Source organism: Pristiophorus japonicus, chromosome 1 (genome assembly GCF_044704955.1).
Source record: "Pristiophorus japonicus isolate sPriJap1 chromosome 1, sPriJap1.hap1, whole genome shotgun sequence".
In the NCBI taxonomy this organism is placed as follows: Eukaryota; Metazoa; Chordata; class Chondrichthyes; family Pristiophoridae; genus Pristiophorus; species Pristiophorus japonicus.
The window spans coordinates 407654717-407682017 of record NC_091977.1 but is presented as its reverse complement, the minus strand read 5'-3'; the positions used below and the strand labels follow the sequence as shown (position 1 = coordinate 407682017).

Genomic DNA, 27301 nt, shown 5'->3' with positions numbered 1-27301 from the left:
AGGTGAAAGCTGCTGAAACAACATTACTGTGGAAAGTCAAACATTTTAATATAAATTTGATACCCAACAAGGAATTGACCCTGGCCCAATCACAGTTACAGAATAAGGTGATCATAAAGTACCAGAGAGACACTGCTATGATAAATGACCTCTTCTAAACAAGTTGGTGCTTTCAGACATGCACCTGGATACCCACAGTATATCAAGATTGGCAAAACTATTGTTATACCCAATATATACAGGAGCAATTGTATTGGGCAGGGGGAGGAAGGAAGGGGGAAGGCTGGATCAAATTCAGATTTCCTTGTATGTTGAGATACTGTTAGTATTGTCTTTTCAGTATTTATATAGAAGTAATGGTACTTTAATAGTGAAGGTACATTTTGACATTGTATCGCCATTTTGTACTGTAAAGACATCAGTTCAGCTTTGTAAATTTATGGAAGTGATTTTATTCTCGCGGTACTTGGAGCAATGCAGGGATAAAACAGATCTGATCTGAAGTAATTTTTTTTTGTCTTTGTGTGATTTGTTTGCACATTGATCACCTTTGTGGTGGTAAAGGTAACTAGTTTCCTGAAGACTGTAACAGTTTAAACTAGCTGTTTCCAACCTTTCAGAGCTGTGAGCTGGATCCATGAGATGTGATTTAAATTGCTCTCGAGTCAGACAGAATCATGATTTCCATGATAGATAAATTACTTAAATTGAAAGGAATATGCTTCGAATTTGTTGCTGGAATGAATTTTACTTGTTACTTTGTTTTTTCCCGGCGATACCTTTTGAAGATCCAGAACTGTGCTGGGAGATTGAAAAAAATCTTCCCTGCTTTTCTAATTATTTTGTATTGACTATAATAAATGCACTGAAGTTTCTAAACTTGCTATTTAAAATCAAATAATATTCAAGGAAATATGTCTAAAATATGAACTAAAACAACTTATTACACATTCTAGCTGTTCCATAAAATATGTATGCATTTGATGTGAGGGAATCTCATAGAAACTTATAAGATTCTGACTGGATTGGGCAGGTTAGATGCGGGAAGAATGTTCCCGATGTTGGGGAAGTTCAGAACCAGGGACAGAGTCTTAGGATAAGGGGTAAGCCATTTAGGACTGAGATGAGGAGAAACCTCTTCACTCAGAGAGTTGTTAACCTGTGGAATTCCCTGCCGCAGAGAGTTGTTGATGCCAGTTCATTGGATATATTCAAGAGGGAGTTAGATATGCCCCTTACGGCTAAGGGGATCAAGGGGTATGGAGAGAAAGCAGGAAAGGGGTACTGAGGGGATAATCAGCCATGATCTTATTGAATGGTGGTGCAAGCTCGAAGGACCGAATGGCCTACTCCTGCACCTATTTTCTATGTTTCTATGTGAACAGTTGACATTTGAGTAGGTAACCTTAAGATTGACAGTTACCAGCATCATTGATGTCTGTTCCTAATTCCTCGGCTGTATCTCTTTCACTATGGAATAGGAAACACTTCAATTAAGCACCTGTAGATAAATGGCAGGAAACATATTTTTCATCTGATATAATTGGAACAACAATACTCAAAACTTGATAAATTAAGACACAAGTACTTTGTTACACAAAATTCAGTACAAGTTGCTGCAAATGTCTAAAGGCCTCAATAAATTGAACAATGTGAAAGCATTGTTCATCGGTTCAGAGAGATTTGAAAAATGTTGTTGGGTTGTTTAACATTTTTTTTAAGTTAGGTCCTACCCTTTCACATAATTTGGCAAACCTGTTGATGTGCTTCAGGAAAACAGCTATTCAATGAAATTTGTACTTCAGCTAGAAAATTTGAAGCTCTAACATTTAAATTGCATTGCTGTGTGCCACAATTCTGCCTGATGTGGACAGGGCTCAGTACTGTAGCAGAGTTGACCTTCAAATGAGAGAGGAATGCACATCCCAGCCACACAAACCCTACAGTTAGAAAAGAGATCTTAAGTAACATTCTGTGCAGTGTTTATTTGCAGCACCAGTGGGTTGGACCAGATTTCTGATTGGTCTCCTTGGAGGAGAAGACACACTGAACAGTTTGTTTGGAATTTGTAATTTGATCCTGCCTGCTGCAGAGCAGTCTGCGATATGTAATTTGATCCCATCTTGTCATGAAGCCTTCAGAAAGTGGGGCTGTAGTTAGCTTTGTGAAGTTTCTGCTATCTAGTGTTCCTATCTACTTTCCACCACAGAGCTTCTGACCACCTCAACAGGGAGCTAAGGAAAGCATGGTTGAGGCTGCTAGGCCTGTGTGCGTTTAGAACCTCCGGTGCACATGCGTAGCTGCAATGTCGGGTGTGCATGCATGTTTCCGTTGAGGCTCTGCCTCCCGAACAATGTGCATGTGCTGAAGACCCTGGGTATATAATCAGCGTGAACATTCTGTCACTGTCTTGTATCATCTCCCACATGTTCTGTGGCCAGTTTTTATCTGCCCAGTCTTAGTCCACAATTGTATTTTTTTGCCTGTCTGCAAGTTTCCTCCAGCTTCCTTGCCCCAGGTCCATTTTTTGGTCTCACAACCCCTGAGTCTGTATGGTTCCATCCCTGCCTACTCCCATCCCTTGTGCTGCTTGTTGCTTCTCTCATACACATCCCAAGAGATTGCCACTCAGCTGCATAGCATGATTGCAAAGTGGACTGAATCTGTGCTGTGGTTTGGCCACTACGGTTCTAATTGTTAGACAACCTGTGTGTTCAACTTGTTGAATTCTTGTACTGCATTTAATATTTGTTTTATATACACTGATAGTTTTCAGAAGTAAATTTCTTCACCCATTTTGTGATGCACTACCAAGTTAGTTTGCAGCAATGAACTCTTGTATAAAGAGGAAAGTCATGGACTGCAGGAGGATATCAATCTTACTGGTCAGGTGGGCAGGACAGTGGCAAATGGAATTTAATTCGGAGAATTGAGGTAATGCACTTGGGGAGGGCTAATGAGGAAAAGGTATACACATTAAGCGATAGGCCACTTAGAAGTGTAGATGAACAAAGGGACCTTGACTGCTTGTCCACAGATCCTTGAAAGTAGCAGGCCAGGTGGTTTAGAAGGCACACGGAATGCTTACCTTTATTGGCCGAGGCATAGAATACAAGAACAGGGAGGTTATGCTTAAATTGTATAATACCCTGGTTAGGCCACAGCTGGAATACTATGCCATCATCATGGGCAGAGCCACGGAATTGAGGAAGACTTGCTTCCACTCTAAAAATGAGTCCTTAGGTGGCTGAACAGTCCAATACGAAAACCACAGTTCCTGTCACAGGTGGGACAGCTAGTCGTTGAGGGTAAGGGAGGGTGAGACAGGTTTGCCGTATGCTCTTTCCGCTGCCTGCGCTTGATTCCTGCATGTTCTGCCTGATGAGACTCGAGGCAGTTCTGGTCACCGTATTATAGGAAGGACGTGATTGCACTAGAGCGGGTGTAGAGGAGGTTTACTAGAATGCTGCCTGGAATGGAGAATCGTATCTATGAGGACAGATTGGATAGGCTGGGTTTGTTCTCATTGGAACAGAGGAGGCTGAGAGGAGACCTCATTGAGGTGTATAACATTTTGAGGGCCCTGGATATAGTGGATAGCAAGGGTCTATTTCCCTTCGTGGAGGTGTCAATTACGAGGGGGCATAGTTTTAAGGTGGTTGGTGGAAGGTTTTAAGGGGAAGCTTCTTCACACAGTGGGGGTCTGGAACTCTCTGCCTGGAAGGGTGGTATCGGCAGGAAACCTCATCACATTTAAAAGGAGATTGGATGGGCACTTGAAGTGCTGTGACCTGCAGGATTACAGACCTAGAGCTGGTTAATAGAATTAGACTGGATAACCTCTTGACTGGAGTAGATATGATGCAGTGAATCGAATACGGCCATGGTGACCTCCTCGACTAGTTTCGATCGCCTGGATGGGTCGGAGAGGAATTTTCCTAGATTTCTTTTCCTCCCCCAAATTGGCCTGGGTATTTACCTTTTTTTGCCTCTCCCAGGAGCTCGCATGGCTCTGGTTTGGGTGGGTGTTCTTTACCGTTCGGCCATTGTTCATTGTTCATAGGTTTATTTGTAACCTTCAGGGCTGTTGACCGAGGGCCGTGTGACTCTTTGTCGGCTGGCGCAGACACGATGGGCTAAAATGGCCTCTTTCTGCGCTGTAGATTTCTATGTTTCTATGTTTTTACTGCTTGGCTAATTGCCGTTAGGACTTCTATCCATGTGTATACATCATGTAATAGATTCAAAATGGCATGCTGGCTGATAGTTACAAACCTAATCATTTTATTATGAATGTTGTAACCCAGAACTAATACTTAAATCCAAGAGTAAATGAATAATGCTCATTGTTATATTTTATGTTTTACAATGGACATTTTTCACACACCCTCCTGCTGCAGAATGCACAGTTTCCTTACTGGGATGGCCCTGCATGTGCTAGTATGGAGTTGACCATATTTTTTCTCCTCTTCCTTCCTGTTGGGAAACCTCTGCACCAGATGGCCTAGCTGAGATTGGAATGTCACCATTTAGGGAACTAAACACACAACCGCATTCTACTATGTTAGTGCGCAGACTCTCGGCCAACATTAAATATATTTTACAAGTATTACCACAGACTTGTTTTCTATCAGCATTTCCTAATGGGTGCATAACATATCCATAGTTTGGCTTTAACTGAAAGTCTGTCATGCCTGTCACAAAGATGTCTGTAATGAGAAATGGAGGTGATGCTTTAGTTTAAGTTGAGGCACAGGAGAATGAGCTCTGTGATCCAGTATATGCTTGATTTACATGTTAGCATTCATTGCTAATTTAATTTATATTTTTTTGATATAACTCAAAATAAAAATTATATTGCACTTCCGTTGTGCTGCTCAATCTCTCGTGCATGCACTGACTCACGTGCTCTCCTGTAGTTGTACACGCTGCAAAAAGCTCACGTGCTAGTGTCGATCAGTTCGTGCTATTGCACTCTCTTCAGATATTCCCTCTCTCCTTGGGCATGTGCACCAGTCAGACTTAAGTTCGACAAAGGTTGCTTACTAGTACTCGGGTGATTTCAGTGCTCTATTGGTGCCATCTTCACTGCCCGATATATGCATTTTGATTCTGAGACTAGTGTCTATCCAGGTTGATTGATACCAAAAGCAAACTGACATTAGCCTACTTCTCAAAGGAAGGCTTGCTAGGGAATGTATAGTCCAGTACCCAGTTAGCTTTAAAACTGAGTGTCCACCACGCAGGGATGGCATCTTGTAAACCTTGTCCCTAGTACCAATACCCAAGTCAGAAGGTTCCAGGCTAGTTACAGCATAGTCCAAGGCAATACAGCCTATGAATTGAAGCAAGTTGCTTAAGACAAGTGGATCATTTTCACAAGACCTTTTCTACGTGTGAATAATGGCTACTTTGGTAAGGTACAGGAAATGCATTTGGATGTAACCCAGTAAGAAGTCTAATGAACGAGGACAAATCTGGTTAGGAAAAATGTGAATTTGACCATGTGCAGAGTATCTATTAATGTGTGTTGGTATTAGGAGAAAGAATTACTATTTACAGATGGGTGTAAACTGTTGAATCGGGGATCATGAAATAGTATAATGCTTTTTAAGGTTACAAAATTTAAGGCTACAGAAGGAGCAGAACAGATGATTAGGATTTTATTTATATTTGACCACTGCTTCTGTCATTTCCCAAACTTATAAAGTTTTTTTTCAGCAGTAGCTTCTTTTCTGTTGGATTCCATATGGCACATTTGTAGGTATGTATTCATCAAAGAGCTATTCAGCTACTGTGATTGAATGGTTGGTTGAAATGTTGATATAAAATGGGTGTAAAATAGAAGATTATTGAAGTTGTTTGCTGGTGGTAGCTGATAAATAAGAACATAAGAAATAGGAGCCGGAGTAGCCTATATGGCCCCTTGAGCCTGCACCGGCATTTAATACGATCATGGCTCATCCAATCATGGCTGATCTAATCATGGACGTGGGTCCTCTTCCTTGCCCACTCCCCATAACCCCTTATTCCCATCATCATAGGCAATCCATCGAAATCAGGATGACTTGCTTCAATGCCAAAAAAGGATGCGTTCACAGGTGTTTCAATGAAGGACCTAATATTCCAGGTCCTGTACTACATCCTGAAGGGTGGAAGATGTCTGTGTATGGATTTTTTTTTCAACGTGTGGTGGCCGTTGCATGCCAGCCGCCACACGGGCTTGACAGAACTAGGTCTTGGTCCAGTGGCAAGGGTTATCCAAGATGACTGGAGACCAGCTCTGCTGCACAGACCTAGTGTGCACACATCGCAGTGTGAGCTGGCCCGTGCTGCTCCTGGCCCCAACCTCACGTCTCTCCTAGGCCCCGATCACATCCCTCCACCGCTTCTGCTGTATCTGCCCACGCTCCAATCACTGACCTGGACCTTGATGACGTTCGCTGCCGTCGGCCTCCTCCACCAGCTCGCGCTGCTCCCTGAAACATAGAAACATAGAAAATAGGTGCAGGAGTAGGCCATTCGGCCCTTCTAGCCTGCACCGCCATTCAATGAGTTCATGGCTGAACATTCAACTTCAGTACCCCATTCCTGCTTTCTCACCATACCCCTTGATCCCCCTAGCAGTAAGGACTTCATCTAACTCCTTTTTGAATATATTTAGTGAATTGGCCTCAACAACTTTCTGTGGTAGAGAATTCCACAGGTTCACCACTCTCTGGGTGAAGAAGTTCCTCCGCATCTCGGTCCTAAATGGCTTACCCCTTATCCTTAGACTGTGACCCCTGGTTCTGGACTTCCCCAACATTGGGAACATTCTTCCTGCATCTAACCTGTCTAACCCCGTCAGAATTTTATATGTTTCTATGAGGTCCCCTCTCATTCTTCTGAACTCCAGTGAATACAAGCCCAGTTGATCCAGTCTTTCTTGATAGGTCAGTCCCACCATCCCGGGAATCAGTCTGGTGAACCTTCGCTGCACTCCCTCAATAGCAAGAATGTCCTTCCTCAGGTTAGGAGACCAAAACTGTACACAATACTCCAGGTGTGGCCTCACCAATGCCCTGTACAACTGTAGCAACACCTCCCTGCCCCTGTACTCAAATCCCCTTGCTATGAAGGCCAACATGCCATTTGCTTTCTTAACCGCCTGCTGCACCTGCATGCCAACCTTCAATGACTGATGTACCATGACACCCAGGTCTCTTTGCACCTCCCCTTTTCCTAATCTGTCACCATTCAGATAATAGTCTGTCTCTCTGTTTTTACCACCAAAGTGGATAACCTCACATTTATCCACATTATACTTCATCTGCCATGCATTTGCCCACTCACCTAACCTATCCAAGTCGCTCTGCAGCCTCACAGCATCCTCCTCGCAGCTCACACTGCCACCCAACTTAGTGTCATCCGCAAATTTGGAGATACTACATTTAATCCCCTCATCTAAATCATTAATGTACAGTGTAAACAGCTGGGGCTCCATGCTGCTCCCAGGCCGCCACACGTCCGCTCCTTTTTTGGTTCCGACCTGCTGCTGGTGTTCTCACACAGGTCGGATCCTCCACGCTGCTCCTGGGCCGCCACACCTCTGCTGCTTTTATGGTCCCGACCTCATCGGTTCCCTTATCAGTTAAGAAACTGTTTATCTCGGTCTTTTATTTATTTAATTGACCCAACTTCCACAGCTATCTGAGGCAGAAAATTCTCCTCATCTCAATTTTAAATGGGTGGCCTCTTATTCTAAGATCATGCCCTCTAGTTCTAGTCTCCCCCATCAGTGGAAACATTCTCTCTGCATCCATCTTGTCAAGCCTCCTCATAATCTTATATGTTTCGAAAAGATCACCTCTCATTCTTCTGAATTCCAATGAGTAGAGGCCCAACCTACTCAACCTTTCCTCATAAGTCAAACCCTCATCCCCGAAATCAACCAAGTGAACCTTCTCTAAACTGCCTCCGAAGCAAGTATATCCTTTCATAAATATGGAAACCAAAACTGCACGCAGTATTCCAGGTGTGGCCTCACCAATACCCTGTATAACTGTAGCAAAATTTCCCTGCTTTTATACTCCTTCCTCTTTGCAATAAAGGCCAAGATTCCCACTGGCCTTCCTGATCACTTGCTGTACCTGCATACTAACCTTTTGTGTTTCATGCACCAGGACCCCCCAGATCCTGCTGTACTGCAGCACTTTGCAATTTTTCTCCATTTAAATAATAACTTGCTCTTTGATTTTTTTTTTCTGCCAAAGTGCATAACCTCTCACTTTCCAACATTATACTCCATCTGCCAAATTTTTGCCCACTCACTTAGCCTGTCTATGTCCTTTGCAGGTTTTTTGTGTCCTGCTCACACATTGCTTTTCCACCCATCTTTGTATCGTCAGCAAACTTGGCTACGTTACACTCAGTCCCTTCATCCAAGTCATTAATATAGATTGTAAATAGTTGGGGTCCCAGCACTGATCCGTGCAGCACCCCACTAGTTACTGATTGCCAACCAGAGAATGGACCATTTATCCCGACTCTCTGTTTTCTGTTAGTTAGCCAATCCTCTATCCATGCTAATATACTACCCCCAACCCCATGAACCTTTATCTTGTGCAGTTACCTTTTATGTGGTACCTTGTCAAATGCCTTCTGGAAATCCAAATACACCACATTACTGGGTTCCCTTTATCCACCTTGTTCATTACATCCTCAAAGACTTCCAGCAAATTTGTCAAACATGACTTCCCCTTCATAAATCCATGCTGACTCTGCCTGACTGAATTTTGCTTTTCCAAATGTCCTGCTACTGCTTCTTTAACAATGGACTCCAACGTTTTCCCAACCACAGATGTTAGGCTAACTGGTCTATAGTTTCCTGTTTTTTGTCTGCCTCCTTTTTTTTTAAATAGGGGCGTTACATTTGCAGTTTTCCAATTTGCTGGGACCTCTCCAGAATCCAGGGAATTTTGGTAAATTACAACCAATGCATCCATTATCCCTGCCGCTACTTCTTAAGACCCCAGGATGCAAACCATCAGGTCCAGGAGATTTATCCGATCATCTTACTGAGTGCCATCTCCTTAATGATTATGATTGTGTTTCGTTCCTCCTCCCCCCCCCCCCCCCCCCCCCAATAGCCCCTTGACTATCCACTGTTGGGATATTTTTAATGTCCTCTACTGTAAGGACTGATACAAAATATTTGTTCAGAGTTTCTGCTATCTCCATGTTCCCCATTACTAATTCCCCAATCTTGTCTTCTAAGGTGCTATACTCACTGTTCACAATAAATTTTACTGGACTATCTCTCATCAGTGTGCATTCAATCAATGCTCAGATAAGGGTTTCCGGGGTGGGAGATGTTATGGTGGCAATAAAGCTAATGCAGGATTGATGTAATTGGCAACAAATGGTTTGGGGCTACTATGAATTCATATAACTTTAAAAAATAATGTATCTAGCCTGAGCACTGTATTTTCAAAATTACACACATATATGTAAATATAACCTGTTTAGTACTTGTTTCTTATTTCTAAGTATTTTCAAAATGATGTAATTTTAAACGCCTACACTTTTGTTTTGTTTAATGTTACAACAAACGGAGCTTGTTTCTTGGAGCAGATGCGAAGATTCTGCTCACTTCATTGAATACAAGTCCTTTCAATTGTTGCTTGTGCCTTAATTTGTGGCAGATTTTCACAAAAATTGCTTTTTAAATATTTTTTTAAAAGTCAGGGTTGTAAAATTGGTGTTGAACACTGAATTTTCTGTTGGTTAGGTTAGATCTGAGCCTTGGCTGATCTTGACCAGGGTGACAGTAAGGATGCTGCAATTGGTCTTGGTATTCCTGAGCAAAAACAATTAACTAGAGTTTTAGGTCTGTTAGAAAATGCGTGTGGACAAAATTGAGCTTGGTTGTGATTCCTGCCCCACCCCCACCACAGTTGAATTGCTTGCTGATGCGCGCGCGCTGCCTAGGCTCCTGGAAAATGACCACTTGGACAGGGTACTCGGGGACTAACTACCCTGATGGGAGAGTCATTGTTCAGAGAAGAACATTTGGGGGATGGCAGATAAACAATTTGATAAAAGGCTCATTGTAAACATTGCTGTACTGGCAATTTAATCTGTTGTTTTTGATTACTCCTTTATTTTAATCAAGCATTATTAATTCCTGTAACCCTTTCTGTTCTCTTGTCAACCTTTCATCTTTTTGTACTCTGACCTTCAGTCTGTTTCTTTTTCCTATCTTTAGATTGCTATTATATCCACCTGAGCTCTCTTACCTCCTCCCTTTATTAGTTTAAATACTATGTTAAATGGTGGTCGACATTGGAAGGAGAAGGAGTGAACTAATGATGCAATTCGAGCTGGATTAACCTTGATTATTACCTGCGGATTTCTAGGGAATTCTTATTGCAACTCTTCAATTTCTTTCACATTGTTGGACTCTAACTCTCCTAAAGTCAGCAGGTATGATGAAGGAATAATTTCACTTTGCTATTCATAACAAAATCATACATGCATTCTTTTTGCATACATTTAAGATTTTGCTATAAATAATGAGTAGTTGAACTCTTCCGCTGTGAGTCTTTTTTTATCGACAGAATGAAGTACCTGTATAATGTGGTGAAGTTACTGCTTTTTGACTTTAAAACAAATAGTACTGATGCTGAGACTCCTTATTGAATTGGGTGAGTCGTTAGTACTGGCTTTTTTATATACCTATTTTGGTTGGAGTGCTTTTAAAAGGCAAATTATGTGCCTGCAGAACAACTCTGACATTGTTTTATTTTTTTCAAATCCTCATTTACAGGACACCTTTCTGGCGCCCTGAATTCCATTTCAGGAAACAGAGTGGAAATAACATTTTGGAGTGACACAGGAGATCCCTTTGCAGCACTTCCACTCCAGTTAACAGAAGTGTTCTGTGGGCAAGTAATTATATTTACTTGTAAACAGTTACATTTTTGGTTACTATGAAATTGCTTAGATTCGCTTTTTCTGATTGGTATTCTGTACATATCTCCTATACTAGTTTGTACGAATGGAAAACTTGCTGATGAAACATTTCAAAAAATTATGTTTTGGAGATTGTCTAAATAAGAACATAAGAAATAGGAACAGGAGTAGGCCATACGGCCCCTCGAGCCTGCTCCGCCATTCAATACGATCATGGCTGATCTGATCATGGACTCGGCTCCACCTCCCTACCCGCTCTCCATAACCACTTAGAAACATAGAAAATAGGTGCAGGAGTAGGCCATTCGGCCCTTCGAGCCTGCACCGCCATTCAATGAGTTCATGGCTGAACATGCAACCTCAGTGCCCCATTCCTGCTTTCTTGCCATACCCCTTGATCCCCCGAGTAGTAAGGACTTCATCTAACTCCTTTTTGGATATATTTAGTGAATTGGCCTCAACAACTTTCTGTGGTAGAGAATTCCACAGGTTCACCACTCTCTGGATGAAGAAGTTTCTCCTCATCTCGGTCCTAAATGGCTTACCCCTTATCCTCAGACTGTGACCCCTGGTTCTGGACTTCCCCAACATTGGGAACATTCTTCCTGCATCTAACCTGTCTAAACCCGTCAGAATTTTAAATGTTTCTGTGAGATCCCCTCTCATTCATCTGAACTCCAGTGAATACAAGCCCAGTTGATTCAGTCTTTCTTGATATGTCAGTCCCGCCATCCTGGGAATCAGTCTGGTGAACCTTCGCTGCACTCCCTCAATAGCAAGAATGTCCTTCCTCAAGTTAGGGGACCAAAACTGTACACAATACTCCCAGGTGTGGCCTCACCAAGGCCTTGTACAACTGTAGTAACACCTCCCTGCCCCTGTACTCAAATCCCCTTGCTATGAAGGCCAACATGCCATTTGCTGTACCTGCATGCCAACCTTCAATGACTGATGTACCATGACACCCAGGTCTCGTTGCACCTCCCCTTTTCCTAATCTGTCACCATTCAGATAATAGTCTGTGTCTCTGTTTTTACCACCAAAGTGGATAACCTCACATTTATCCACATTATACTTCATCTGCCATGAATTTGCCCACTCACCTAACCTGTCCAAGTCACTTTGCAGCCTCATAGCATCCTCCTCGCAGCTCACACTGCCACCCAACTTAGTGTCATCCACAAATTTGGAGATACTACATTTAATCCCCTCGTCTAAATCATTAATGTACAATGTAAACAGCTGGGGCCCCAGCACAGAACCTTGCGGTACCCCACTAGTCACTGCCTGCCATTCTGAAAAGTACCCATTTACTCCTACTCTTTGCTTCCTGTCTGACAACCAGTTCTCAATCCACGTCAGCACACTACCCCCAATCCCATGTGCTTTAACTTTGCACATTAATCTCTTGTGTGGGACCTTGTCGAAAGCCTTCTGAAAGTCCAAATACACCACATCAACTGGTTCTCCCTTGTCCACTCTACTGGAAACATCCTCAAAAAATTCCAGAAGATTTGTCAAGCATGATTTCCCTTTCACATATCCATGCTGACTTGGACCTATCATGTCACCTCTTTCCAAATGTGCTGCTATGACATCCTTAATAATTGATTCCATCATTTTACCCACTACTGATGTCAGGCTGACCGGTCTATAATTCTCTGTTTTCTCTCTCCCTCCTTTTTTAAAAAGTGGGGTTACATTGGCTACCCTTCACTCGATAGGAACTGATCCAGAGTCTATGGAATGTTGGAAAATGACTGTCAATGCATCCGCTATTTCCAAGGCCACCTCCTTAAGTAATCTGGGATGCAGACCATCAGGCCCTGGGGATTTATCAGCCTTCAATCCCATCAATTTCCCCAACACAATTTCCTGACGAATAAGGATTTCCCTCAGATCTTCTTACTAGACCCTCTGACCCCTTTTATATCCGGAAGGTTGTTTGTGTCCTCGTTAGTGAATACCGAACCAAAGTACTTGTTCAATTGGTCTGCCATTTCTTTGTTCCCCGTTATGACTTCCCCTGATTCTGACTGCAGGGTACCTATGTTTGTTTTTACTAACCTTTTTCTCTTTACATATCTTTGAAGCTTATGCAGTCCGTTTAAATGTTCCCTGCAAGCTTCCTCTCGTACTCTATTTTCCCTGCCCTAATCAAACCCTTTGTCGTCCTCCTGCTGAGTTCTAAATTTCTCCCAGTTCCTGGGTTCGCTGCTATTTCTGGCCAATTTGTATGCCACTTCCTTGGCTTTAATACTATCCCTGATTTCCCTTGATAGCCACAGTTGAGCCACCTTCCCTTTTTTATTTTTATGCTAGACAGGGATGTACAATTGTTGTAGTTCATCCATGCGGTCTCTAAATGTCTGCCATTGCCCATCCACAGTCAACCCCTTAAGTATCATTCGCCAATCTATCCTAGCCAATTCACGCCTCACACCTTCAAAGTTACCCTTCTTTAAGTTCTGGATCATGGTCTCTGAATTAACTGTTTCATTCTCCATCCTAATGTAGAATTCCACCATATTATGGTCACTCTTCCCCAAGGGGCTTCGCACAATGAGATTGCTAATTAATCCTCTCTCATTATACAACACCCAGTCTAAGATGGCCTCCCCCCTAGTTGGTTCCTCGACATATTGGTCTAGAAAACCATCCCTTATGCACTCCAGGAAATCCTCCTCCACCGTCTTGCTTCCAGTTTGATTAGCCCAATCTATGTGCATATTAAAGTCACCCATGATAACTGCTGCACCTTTATTGCATGCACCCCTAATTTCCTGTTTGATGCCCTCCCCAACATCACCACTACTGTTCGGAGGTCTGTACACAACTCCCACTAGCGTTTTCTGCCCTTTGGTATTCCATAACTCCACCCATACAGATTCCAATCATCCAAGCTAATGTCTTTCTTCACAATTGCATTAATTTCCTCTTTAACCAGCAACGCCACCCCGCCTCCTTTTCCTTTCTGTCTATCCTTCCTAAATGTTGAATACCCTTGGATGTTGAGTTCCCAGCCTTGGTCACCCTGGAGCCATGTCTCCGTGATGCTAACCACATCGTATCCGTTAACTGCTATCTGCACAGTTAATTCGACCACCTTATTCCGAATACTCCTCGCATTGAGGCACAGAGCCTTCAGGCTTGCCTTTTTAACACACTTTGACCCTTTAGAATTTTGCTGCAAAGTGGCCCTTTTTGTTTTTTGCCTTGGGTTTCTCTGCCCTCTACTTTTACTCATCTCCTTTCTGTCTTTTGCTTCTGTCTCCATTTTGTTTCCCCTCTGTCTCCCTGCATTGGTTCCCATCCCCCCTGCCATATTAGTTTAACTTCTCTCCAACAGCACTAGCAAACACTCCTCCTGGAACATTGGTTCCAGTCCTGCTTGGGTGCAGACTGTCCGGTTTGTACTGGTTCCACCTACCCCAGAACCGGTTCCAATGTCCCAGGAATTTGAATCCCTCCCTTTTGCACCACTCCTCAAGCCACGTATTCATCTGAGCTATCCTGCGATTCCTACTCTGACTAGCACGTGGCACTTGTAGCAATCCCGAGATTACTACTTTTGAGGTCCTACTTTTTAATTTAATTCCTTAAATTCGTCTCGTAGGACCTCAGCCTGTTTTTTACCTGTATCGTTGGTACCAATGTGCACCACGACAACTGGCTGTTCATCTTCCCTTTTCAGAATGTCCTGCACCCGCTCCGAGACATCCTTGACCCTTGCACCAGGGAGGCAACATACCATCCTGGAGTCTCGGTTGCGTCCGCAAAAACGCCTATCTATTCCCCTTACAATTGAATCCCCTCTCACTTTCGCTCTCCCACTCTTTTTCCTACCCTCCTGTGCAGCAGAGCCAGCCACGGTGCCATGAACCTGGCTGCTGCTGCTCCCCCCTGATGAGTCATCCCCCTCAACAGTACTCAAAGCGGTGTATCTGTTTTGCAGGGGGATGACCGCAGTGGATCCCTGCACTATCTTCCTTGCACTACTCTTCCTGCTGGTCTTCCATTCCCTATCTGGCTGTGGACCCTTTACCTGCAGTAAGACCAACTCACTAAATGTGCTATTCACGTCATTCTCAGCATCGTGGATGCTTCAGAGTGAATCCACCTTCAGCTCCACTTCCGCAACGCGGTCCGTCAGGAGCTGGAGGCGGATACACTTCCCGCGCACGTCGTCGTCAGGGACACCGGAGGCATCCCTGATTTCCCACATAGTATAGGAGGAGCATAACACGTGTCCGAGCTCTCCTGCCATGACTTAACCCTTAGATTAACTTAAATTGGCAACGACAATGTTAAAAGTTACTCACTGATATAGAAGAGAAAAAAGAAACCAATCATTTACCCCCTTGGCTGTGACGTCACCTTTCTATTTCTTTCTACTTCTTTTTTGCCTTCTCTTTGTAGCTGCACAAGCACGCCTCTCCGACACACCTCCCGACTCCTCTCGTGGCCTTTATAGGCCTCTCGCTGACCCCGGACTCACGCCTCTCCGACGCACCTCCCAACGCCTCTCACGGCCTTTATAGGCCTCTCGCTGACCCCGGACTCACGCCTCTCTGACGCACCTCCCGACGCCTCTCGTGGCCTTTATAGGCCTCTCGCTGACCCCGGACTCACGCCTCTCCGACGCACCTCCCAACGCCTCTCGTGGCCTTTATCGACCTCTCGCTGACCCCGGACTCACGCCTCTCCGACGCACCTCCCGATGCCTCTCGCGGCCTTTTGTCGGCCTCTCGCTGACCCCGGACTCGCGCCTCTCCGCTTATCCCCTTACCGTTTAAGAAACTTGTCTATTTCTGTCTTAAATTTTTTCAATGCCCCAGCTTCCACAGCTCTCTGAGGCAGCGAATTCCACAGATTTATAACTCTCGGAGAAGAAATTTCGCCTCATCTCAGTTTTAAATGGCCGGCCGCTTATTCTAAGATCATGCCTTCTAGTTCTAGTCTTCCCCCATCAGTGGAAACATCCTCTCTGCATCCACCTTGTCAAACCCCTTCATAATCTTATACATTTCGATAAGATCACCTCTCATTCTTCTAAATTCCAATGAGTAGAGGCCCAACCTACTCAACCTTTCTTCATAAGTCAACCTCCTCATCCCTGGAATCAACCTAGTGAACTTTCTCTGAACTGGCTCCAAAGCAAGTATAACCTTTGGTAAATATGGAAACCAAAACTGCATGCAGTATTCCAGGTGTAGCCTCACCAATACTCTTTATAGCTGTAGCAAGGCTTCCCTGTTTTTATACTCCATCCCCTTTGCAATAAAGTCCAAGATTCCATTGGCCTTCCTGATCACTTGCTGTACCTGCATACTATCCTTTTGTGTCTTTCATGCACAAGTACCCCCAGGTTCTGCTGTACTGCAGCACTTCGCAATCTTTCTCCATTTAAATAATAACTTGCTCTTTGATTTTTTTCTGCCAAAGTGCATGACCTCGCACTTTTCAACATTATACTCCATCTGCCAAATTTTTGTCCACTTTAGCCTGTCTTTGTCCTTTTGCAAATTTTTTTGTGTCCTCCTCACATGGGGGTCAAGTTTCGGCCTGAGTTGCTCCTATTTTTTTGGAGCAACTGGTTTAGAATGGGGTATCTTAAAAATAGCAATTCTCGGCATTTAGTTTGCTCCAGTTTTAGTCAGTTCGAATAGTTTCATTTTGGAACAGACTTTTTTTTCAAAAGGGGTGTGTCCGGCCACTTATGACTGTTTTGAAAATTTAGGCAGTGAAAATTTACTCCAAACTAACTTAGAATGGAGTAAGTGTAGATTTTTGTACGCTCAGAAAAACCTTGACTACATTTTGGAAATCAGGCATAGGAAACGGGGGTAGGGACGGGAACATTTAAAATTCTACAAGCATTCAACAGTCTTTCTTATACAAATAAAGAGCCATCCTGAATAAAAAATTACAAACAAAGCAAATACAAAATATTGAATATTCCTACCTATGTGAAGCAGCAGCAGCCTTCGAACTGCGATTCTTCAGGCAGGCCTTCCTTCCATGTAGGAGACGGGTGGCGTCAGTGGCTCGACGGCAGCCAAAGAAGCAGCAAGCAGCCTTCGCGCTGCGAGGGAAGCTGAGGCCATTTGGCCACGGGATAGGGGCGGCGGCAGTGGCTGATGGCAGCCGAAGACACAGTAAGCAGCCTTCGAGCTGCGAGGGAGGCTGAGGCCATTCGGCCAGGGGACAGGGTAGGCGTGCAAAGCACCGGGAGGGAGAGGCAGCCAGCTAGCCAGTTTGATTATTAAATTTGTAATTGCGGAATGGGTGCTGTAGTGTCAACACCGCGGATTATGCAATGGTTCGCCAGCAATTCACTAAGTAGGAGAGAATTGATTAGAGCTCACCACACCAGGAACGTCATCGCCCGTAGGCTGATGGGCAGGAGGCCTTACCCACGTCGGCAATATCGAGCCAGGCGCTCGTACCTGGACATGAGCGAGGCTGATTGTGTCAAAAGGCTGCGTTTCCGCAGAGAAGTTGTCGTTGAGATCTGTGATATGCTGAGAGCAGATTTGCAGCCCAGAAGCAGAATGCCAACTGCCTTGTCTGTTGAAGTGAAGGTAACAACTGCACTTGCCTTCTATGCCTCGGGATTGTTTCAGGCTACAACTGGAGATATGTGTGCCATCTCGCAACGTGCAATACATGCCTGCGTTTACCAGGTCACGGCTGCACTGTATGCGCGGAGGAATGACTTTATCAATTTCCCAATGACTGCACAAGCGATCCATGAGAGGGCTGTGGGCTTCTTCAGGATTGCCAGCTTCCCAAAGGTACAGGGCTGCATTGATTGTACCCACATAGCCTTGCGAGCACCTGTGGAGGATTCCGAGCAGTACAGGAATCGAAAAGATTTCCACTCCAATGTACAACTCGTGTGTGATGACAAGCAGCGCATCATGTCAGTCGATGCGAGATACCCTGGCTGCACCCATGATGCGTTCATCCTACGCGACAGCGTTATATCTGACATGTTTGAGCAGCAGCCAGAAGGGCAGAGCTGGCTACTGGGAGACAAAGGGTATGGCCTGGCCACCTGGCTCATGACGCCCCTATGCGTGACACGGACGGAAGCTGACCGTCAATACAACATGGCGCACATTGCGACGTGCAGCATCATTGAGAGGCCCATTGACATATTGAAACAGCATTTCCGATGCCTGGACCATTCCAGAGGCTACCTGCAATACTCTCCTCAGATTGTTGGTCACTCCACTGTTGTGTGCTACATGCTGCATAACTTAGCCATCATGAGGCAGCAGGAGCTGGTAGTGGAACCAGAAAACCCACATGAGGGGAGAGTGCCTGATGATAGTAATTTGGAAGAGCAGGAGGAGGATGACGACGATCAGAAAAGCATGTAAGTGCCTGATGCCGGAGCACGAGGTCGGAGAAGGACCATCCATCGTGCTCCTTTAACGATTGCTCGAGCCCTGCGCCAGCAGCTCATCCGTGAACGCTTCAATTACTGATGCCGAGGGCTCTGCAATAACTGTTGCGCATGGACATGTTTATTCTTTGGAGTTGTTCCTACGTTGTGTTGTGTTAATGGAACATGATTCAGTTTTAATGAAAAAATATTTTATTGAAAAGTTAACATCACTGTAATATATTTGTTGTATCAAACTTTACTTTTTAATATGACTCTTGAAGATCACTTAAAAACTTGTAAAGTTACAAAACAATTTCAGTGTGAAAAATCTTACATGCTTAAGATCACTTAAACTTCAAGATCACTTTTTAAATTGTAAAGTTACAAAACTTAAACAATTTCAATTTGAAAAACGCTACTGCAGCTACATCAAGAACAAGAACAAAAGCAGCAAAGAAAGGCTGCAACCATGTCTCATCCACATCTCAGTGAATGTTCACTTCTTCATGGGGGTGTCATTTGATTGGCAGGGCTGTGTGCCCTTATTGCAGCAGCTACCTCCCTGACGGCCTGTGCCGTCACTTGCATGCCCTCCCTGACGGCCTCTGCCATCGAGTACACTCCCTCAGACATTCGCTCCCTCATTTCCCGTGTCATTACTGCTATTTCTCCTGTCAGGACTGTCACCTCTTCACCCACTGCACTGACGCTACTGATGATGATCGGGTAAGCTCATTGGTCTCCATATCCAATGCCACAACCTGAGCCGCATCAGTTGCATGCTGCATCTCAGGAGAGTGTGTCTCCAATCTCCTTGTCCTCTGCCTGGGTCTGCCTCGCGGCACCACTACACTGGGAGGCGCGGGCAAGGACGGTGGGACGCTCGGTGTTCCAAACGGCACCACTACACAGAGGCGCGGGCTGGGACGCTTGGTGTTCCAGATGGCAGTACTGGAGAGAGGGGCGCGGGCTGGGACAGTGGGACGCTCTGTGTTCTAGACAGCAGTACTTGAGTGCGAGCCGTGGGCTGGGATGGTGGGTGAATGGGTGTAAACTGCTCCATGATATCACCAGCACCACTGGGACCTGCAACGTCGGAATCAAAACCATGGAAGGTGGAACCAGAACCTATGCAAGCGGTTGAAACTCTGATGGCCCTTAATGGGGGCTCATAAACATTAATTTGGAAGCTCTCCCCTGTAGACATTTTAGTCATTGCCGCCAGCATCGAGTCTGTATCGTCCGCATCTGGTTGTACTGGTTGTTCTTCTGGATCTTCAGGATCCTCAGGGTTGGCATCATCATCATGTTCTGAAAAATATATCAGAACAGTCAAATGTTTAACAGCAAGGGAGGGGGCAGGATGGGTGGCATGAGTACTCACAGCAGGCCAGGCAGCAGGTTGATTTGAAGGGCAACGATGCATTTTCAGAACTTGCCCTCTTCCTCGTGTGTGGGCCCAACTTGTGCTGCACTGATTGCTGTTCTCCATGTACGACTCATCATAGCAGCTATCCTCTGTTCCAAGGGTGTCAGTGGATGCAGATTGAGTGTGCCTCCTCCTGTTGGAGTTGCTTCCCTTTTGTTGTGGGCCAATTTCATCTGCAAAGAATAAAATATAACTTTTTAGAGTGCGTCTTTCTGCAGGGTGGGACATACAGATAGTCACATGACAATTACAATTACATTAAAAAATGAAAACATTAGTTACACTAACTACTTGACCAAGGTCGTGCCATTTCTTTTTACACTGGCTTCCAGATCTCATGGTATGCACCACTGCGCAGTAATCTTCTGCAACTTGGTTCCAGCATTTCTTCATTTCTTTAGGTGGCACTTTTATGCGACCTCTGTTGGTATCTAGCTCCTGCCATCTCTGCTCAATGCCGTTGACTAATATCTCCACTTCCTCATGCAAGAAGTTCTTGGTGGATGTTGTTCCATTGCTGTATTGAATTGACACTCTTTATTTTTCAAAACACACTGTCCTTATTTTTTGCATGCACCTATGCAGCACCTGTTCTGGAAGTTTAGCAGCAAAAAGCAGCACTCACTGATTTCAGCAGGTGATTTCTTCAACAATGCTGCTCAAAGCACTCCTTCAGACACCAAAAAATCACCCAAATTCAATCCCAAGCCTTTCCAGAGGTCTGTGAGACAAATCAGCACTTTTCTTCAAGTTCCTTTAAAAATGGGCGAGTACCAATGTTTATGGGCTACTGCGCGTGCGCGCGCACTCCAATGCGCACGCGCAGGGCTGCCGGCACGATGTTCTCTCATTTGACTTCGCCCCACCCCCCTACACTTGCAGAATCGGCGCGACTCTGTGGCTCCGCCCCCCACTGATGTCTGTGCGCCGCGCCGAGCTCCGAGGGACCTGCAGGGAGCCCAAGAATTGCAAGGTACATTTTTGTCGCGCTTTTAGGCGTGAAAAACGGGCATCCCATGTCGGGGCTGTGCCGTTCTAGGCGCGGCCTGAAACTTAACCCCATAATGCTTTTTCCTCCCATCTTTGTAACATCAGCAAATTCATGTATGTTTCTCAATCCTGAGAAATATTGTTTAACAACCCTTTCTCCATCTTTGCCTTTTTTCTCTCAGCACTCGCTGTCTCCCATTCCTCTGGTCTGGCCACATATTTGGTCCCTCAAATCTGAGGGATATAAACTATACTGTACTGTATGGCTGAGCCATCCATTGTGCTTTGCTCACCTCAGCCAAAACTCCCCATAATTTCAGCTGCCTCCTAAACCCCTTTTCTTCGCCCTGTCCACCATGATGCCAAGCAGTAACTGTGAAGTTGGTGCACAGAATTCCTTGTCGCCGAGGTTGAAATTATGTACGCAATTGCCACTGCTGTATCCTACCTTTCCTCTTGCTCTCAGGCAATACCTGCCAATCTTCCACCTATTTTAACCCTGAACCTACATTTCTGTGTAGCTTTTCCCCATTTCTCCCCCCTTCATCCCCTGCCCATCTTGGCTGAGAGCCATCTACGATTCCCTTAATCCATTTCCCACTGACTGACCACCTAACTCTCCTTCCTGAATCTCATGCTAGCCGACGATCACTGGTTCCTTCTCCTCTCCCCCTGCATCAACCCTTCTGCTGCTGAATCCTTTACACATGCCTTTGTCATTTCTAAACTCAGTTAATCTAATGCTCTTGCTAGCCTCTCCATCGCCACCCTACATAAGCTCCCAACTTGTTAAACACTTGGTGCACGTATCCTGGAAGCTACAATGCTCGCAGATCGCTTTTGTCTACACTGAGCACTGAGCATTGATCCTCCATCCCAACAGTTCAAATTTAACATTCTTCGCTTTGAAATCTCACCACGACCTTGCCCCAATCTATTTCTGCAATCTTCTCCATCCCTGTATTTCCTGCCCACAAATTCATTTCTCTGTTCCTCTGACTCTGGTCTCTTCTGCATTCCTGTCCTTTGCCCCAACATTGGTAGATTTTTCAGCTGCTTTGATCCTAATAATTAGAATTCCCAGAGAGGTATAAATAATATCAATCTCTCTTGCTCTTTGCTCGGTCTCAAATTTACTCAACCAACTTCTGGGAGTTTTGGGACTTTAAAAAAAAATTTTTAAAGCACTGCATAAATATAATTTGTTTGCAGCTTAACTTATGCATTGATTGACTTTGAAGATGGGGTGGAGGTGGAAATTTGGAATTTGTGTATAGCTTATTGGTTTACAGATTTTCATAGGCAGTTGCATAAAAATCATTTAGATTTACATAATATTGTTACAGTTGGTACATTCTTTGTATGCTTAGCTTTGGTTAGGTAGTAAAGGTTGTATTAGTGTTGCTAGACAGAGTGGCAGCTTGAGAGAAAGGTGACTCATCATTCCCAGCAGGTGCTATCAGTAATTGTAACCACATGGGGTGCTGGCTTTATTGTAGGTAATGGTTAACCAGTATTTGAGCTACACATGTTCTTAAACATATTGGTGATTTTTTTGCAGCAGCAGCAGTGTATTCAAACTGTGCTTGTCTTCGCCAAATGTGTAGGTTTGTTCATGCTCTAACTGTTTAACCATCTCCAGTATTCCAAAATAATTCTAGTGTAACGTCAAATAAAAATGTTTTATGGAAAAGCTTCCTAAGTTTTTTCAGGTTTTGAAAATGTCTGTTAATGTGCATGAAAAGATTTATTATTGGGCATGTGACATTCGTAAATCCGACTTTTAATATGTTCACCCCAGGAAAGAAAATGACCTATATAGAAGCATTTTCAGTTTTGTGTTTCAGTTTGATGTGTGAAATGAATAAAGCAACTATAGATACATTTAAAACTTGAGCAAAAGTTGTGGAGAACTGGATTGACTCTACCAGTTATTAAGTATGCCTGGATTAATGTTTCTCTTTCAAATTGGAATATTTTGTAACGAATGAGTTTGCTGTATAATTTTTGTAGTGTGGTAGTGAAGGCAGAATATTTTTTTTGACTGCAGTATGTTTGCCAGGTAGAGGCAGCTTGAGATGAAGGTGACTCATCACCAGGAGGTGCTCTTGTTAACCTTAGCCACAGGTTATCAGATTATGCCTTTCTTTATATATACAGCATCCTGTGTTATTACTGCGTGATGAGTTGCGATAGTTTCATCGACGTTTGCTTTTGTATTGGAAACTATAATAGTTAAAATGATCTTCCCACCTCACTGGAGTTTCTAAAATTAATATTGGATGATAACTTCCAGCATTTAAACTTTTAATTATTGATAACTGAGCATTACGAGAAGTTTGATTATTGTGTACTACAGCCTTTTAACCGACCATGGCAAAAACATGCTCATTTGATAGTTACTAAGTTTATACGATAACTCCTATAGGGATTTAATTCTGTTTGGCCTGATATGAATGCCTTCCCTTTCTGCTAAGTAATACCGAGATAAATATATTGGGTGGTATTAAATAACAGCATGACATATGTGCATAACTCTCATTGCCCCATAAGCAAGAGGCATGCATCTGTTGTTTACAACAGCTTGATGGGAATCTCTTGCTTTGTGTCCCAGACCACTGGTCATGAAAGTAGGAGAGTGGAGATGTTGCTGACTGTGCACAGATGCATCCCAACCCAAATTAGTTCCTACTTTTATTTCCTTGGAATGCTTCACCTATCTTGCAAAGCTAACTGCATTATTTATCCTTCATTCACCCTTCGGATACAAATAGAAATTATTGTGAAACACTCCCATTATGAAGCGTCAACCCTGGATGCCACAAAACCACCCTTCATTGCATTCCATTATGACTTTTATACATGTAGTACCTCTTCTACATTCAGCACATGGGATTAACACACTCATTGGTAGGAAACCCAGAGTTCAGATATTAATTTTGCCTCAACATAAGGATGAGGTCTGGATCAGGCTCAACAAACCACTTGTCCACTCCCAGATCAAGACAGGGAAACCGATGGACATCTATCTTAAAAATGCACTAGTTGCTCCATACTTCACATGAGCTGCTACAGCTGAATACGTCTTTTTGAGTCTTGCATCATCTCCTCCAGCAGCAGTCACAAAGTGGCTTGATCTCTATCTTTTGGTTCCTGCACAAATGTCAATTGATTGTCCATTGAACAGAACATCTAGTCTTTGATCAACACTTGGCTGTTTGCCCTTGCACTGTTGCCTCTTGCATCACCTGAAGCAGTTGTTTTGCTTTCTGAACCAGTACTGATCCAAACTTGTGTTCATGCCTTTCCAGAGGTTGGTGAACATGCCACTGACATACAGTGCTTGACTAAACCAAATTCCATTTGTTTTACAAGATTATTGTGAATTTTATTATATTTTGCGGCTCACATTCCAAAATTCTCCCTGTTTGCAATTAACAATGTTGGTTTATTGTAATCAGTTGCCATTGGTTGACTGAATTAAGTCAAATTATGTTTTCAACTAGAGTAGAAATAGCAGGATAGCTAAGATGAATGCTTGGCTTGAGTGGTGCAGGAGGGCGGGATTCAAATTCCTGGGACATTGCAACCAGTTCTGGGGGAGGTGGGACCAGTACAAACTGGACGATCTGCACCTGGGCAGGACCGGAACCAATGTCCTCGGGGGAGTGTTTGCTAGTGCTGTTGGGGAGAGAAGCTAATAGGGCAGGGGGATGGGAATCTATGCAGGGAGACAGAGTGAAGTAAAATGGGGGCAGAAGCAAAATATAGAAAGAAGAAAAGTAAAAGTGGAGGGCAAAAATCAAAAAGGGCCACATTACAGCAAAATTCTAAAGGGACGAAGTGTGTTAAAAAGACAAGCCTGAAGGCTCTGTGCCTCAATACGAGGAGTATTCAGAATAAAGTGGATGAATTAACTGCGCAGGCAGCTATTAACGAATATGATATAATTCGGATTACGGAGACATGGCTTCAGGGTGACCAAGGCTGGGAACTCAACTTCCAGGGGTATTCAACATTCAGGAAGGGTAGACAGAAAAGAAAAGGAGGTGGGGTAGGGTTGCTGGTTAAAGAGGAAATTAACACAATAGCAAGGAAGGACATTAGCTTGGATGATATGGAATCTGTGTGGGTAGAGCTGCGGAATACCAAAGGGCAGAAAACGCTAGTGGGAGTTGTGTACAGACCACCAAACAGTAGTAGTGAAGTTGGGGACATCCCCAAGGAATTAGGGATGCGTGCAATAAAGGTACAGCAGTTATCATGGGCGACTTTAATCTACATATAGATTGGGCTAACCAAACTGGTAGCAATGCATAGAAAATAGGTGCAGGAGTAGGCCATTCGGCCCTTCGAGCCTGCACCTCCATTCAATGAGTTCATGGCTGAACATGCAACTTCAGTACCCCATTCCTGCTTTCTCGCCATACCCCTTGATCCCCCTAGTAGTAAGGACAACATCTAATGCCTTTTTGAATATATTTATTGAATTGACCTCAACAACATTCTATGGTAGAGAATTCCACAGGTTCACAACTCTCTGGGTGAAGAAGTTTCTCCTCATCTCGGTCCTAAATGGCTTACCCCTTATCCTTAGACCGTGGAGGAGGATTTCCTGGAGTGTATTAGGATGGTTTTCTGGACCAATATGTCGAGGAACCAACGAGGGCCATCCTAGACTGGGTGATGTTTAATGAGAAAGGATTAATTAGCAATCTTGTTGTGCGAGGCCCCTTGGGGAAGAGTGACCATAATATGGTAGAATTCTTTATTAAGATGGAGAATGACACAGTTAATTCAGAGACGAGGGTTCTGAACTTGAGGAAAGGTAACTTCGATGGTATGGTGCGTGAATTGGCTAGAATAGACTGGCGAATGATACTTAAAGGGTTGACGGTGGATAGACAATGACAGACATTTAAAGATCACATGGATAAACTTCAACAATTGTACATCCCTGTCTGGGATAACAAAAGAAATTAGGGATAGTGTTAAATCCAAAGAAGAGGCCAGAAAAAGCAGCAAACCTGAGGACTGGGAGAAATTTAGAATCCAGCAGAGGAGGACAAAGGGTTTAATTAAGAGGGGGAAAATAGAGTATGAGAGGAAGCTTGCTGGGAACATAAAAACTGACTGCAAAAGCTTCTATAGATATGTGAAGAGAAAAAGATTAGTGAAGACAAATGTAGATCCCTTGCAGTCAGAATCAGGTGAATTTATAATGGGGAACAGAGAAATGGCAGATCAATTCAACAAATACTTTGGTTCTGGCATCACTAAGGAAGACACGAATAACCTTTCAGAAATACTAGAGGACAGAGGATCTAACAAGAAGGAACAACTGAAGGAAATCCTTATTAGTCAGGAAATTGTGTTAGGGAAATTGATGGGATTGAAGGCCGATAAATCCCCAGAGCCTGATAGTCTGCATTCTAGAGTACTTAAAGAAATGGCCCTAGAAATAGTGGATGCATTGATGATCATTTTCCAACAGTGCATCGACTCTGGATCAGTTCCTATGGATTGGAGTGTAGCTAATGTAACACCACTTTTTTAAAAAAGAAGGGAGAGAGAAAACGGGTAATTATGGACCAGTTAGCCTGACATTGGTAGTGGGGAAAATGTTGGAATCAATTAGTAAAGATGAAATAGCAGCGCATTTGGAAAGCAGTGACAGGATCGGTCCAAGTCAGCATGGATTTATGAGGGGGAAATCATGCTTGACAAATCTTCGAGAATTTTTTGAGGATGTAACTAGTAGAGTGGACAAGGGAGAACCAGTGGATGTGGTGTATTTGGACTTTCAAAAGGATTTTGACAAGGTCCCACACAAGAAATTGTTGTGCAAAATTAAAGCACATGGTATTGGGGGTAATGTATTGACGTGGATAGAGAACTGGTTGGCAGACAGGAAGCAGAGAGTCGGGATAAACTGGTCCTTTTCAAAATGGCGGGCAGTGGCTAGTGGGGTGCCGCGGGGCTCAGTGCTGGGACCCCAGCTATTTACAATACACATCAATGATTTAGATGAAGGAATTGAATGTAATATATCCAAGTATGCAGATGACACTAAGCTGGGTGGCGGTGTGAGCTATGAGGAGGATGCTAAGAGGCTGCAGGATGACCTGGACAGGTTAGGTGAGTGGCAAATGCATGGCAGATGTAGTATAATGTGGATAACAGTGAGGTTATCCAATTTGGTGGCAAAAACATGAAGGCTGAATATTATCTGAATGGCGGCAGATTAGAAAAAGGGGAGGTGCAACGAGACCTGGGTGTCATGGTACATCAGTCATTGAAAGTTGGCATACAGGTACAGCAGGTGATGAAGAAGGCAAATGGCATGTTGGCCTTCATTGCTAGGGGATTTGAGTATAGGAGCAAGGAGGTCTTACTGCAGTTGTACAGGGCCTTGATGAGGCCTCACCTGGAATATTGTGTTCAGTTTTGGTCTCCTAATCTGAGGAAGGATGTTCTTGCTATTGAGGGAGTGCAGCGAAAGTTCACCAGACTGATTCCCGGGATGGCAG

At 43.9% G+C, this 27301-nt stretch overlaps 1 protein-coding gene across 2 annotated transcripts in view; it reads left to right on the top strand.

Annotated features, from left to right (window-relative positions):
* chd7 (chromodomain helicase DNA binding protein 7) overlaps positions 1 to 27301 on the top strand; it is a 346350-nt gene that overhangs the window by 83274 nt on the left and 235775 nt on the right. The window lies entirely within an intron of this gene.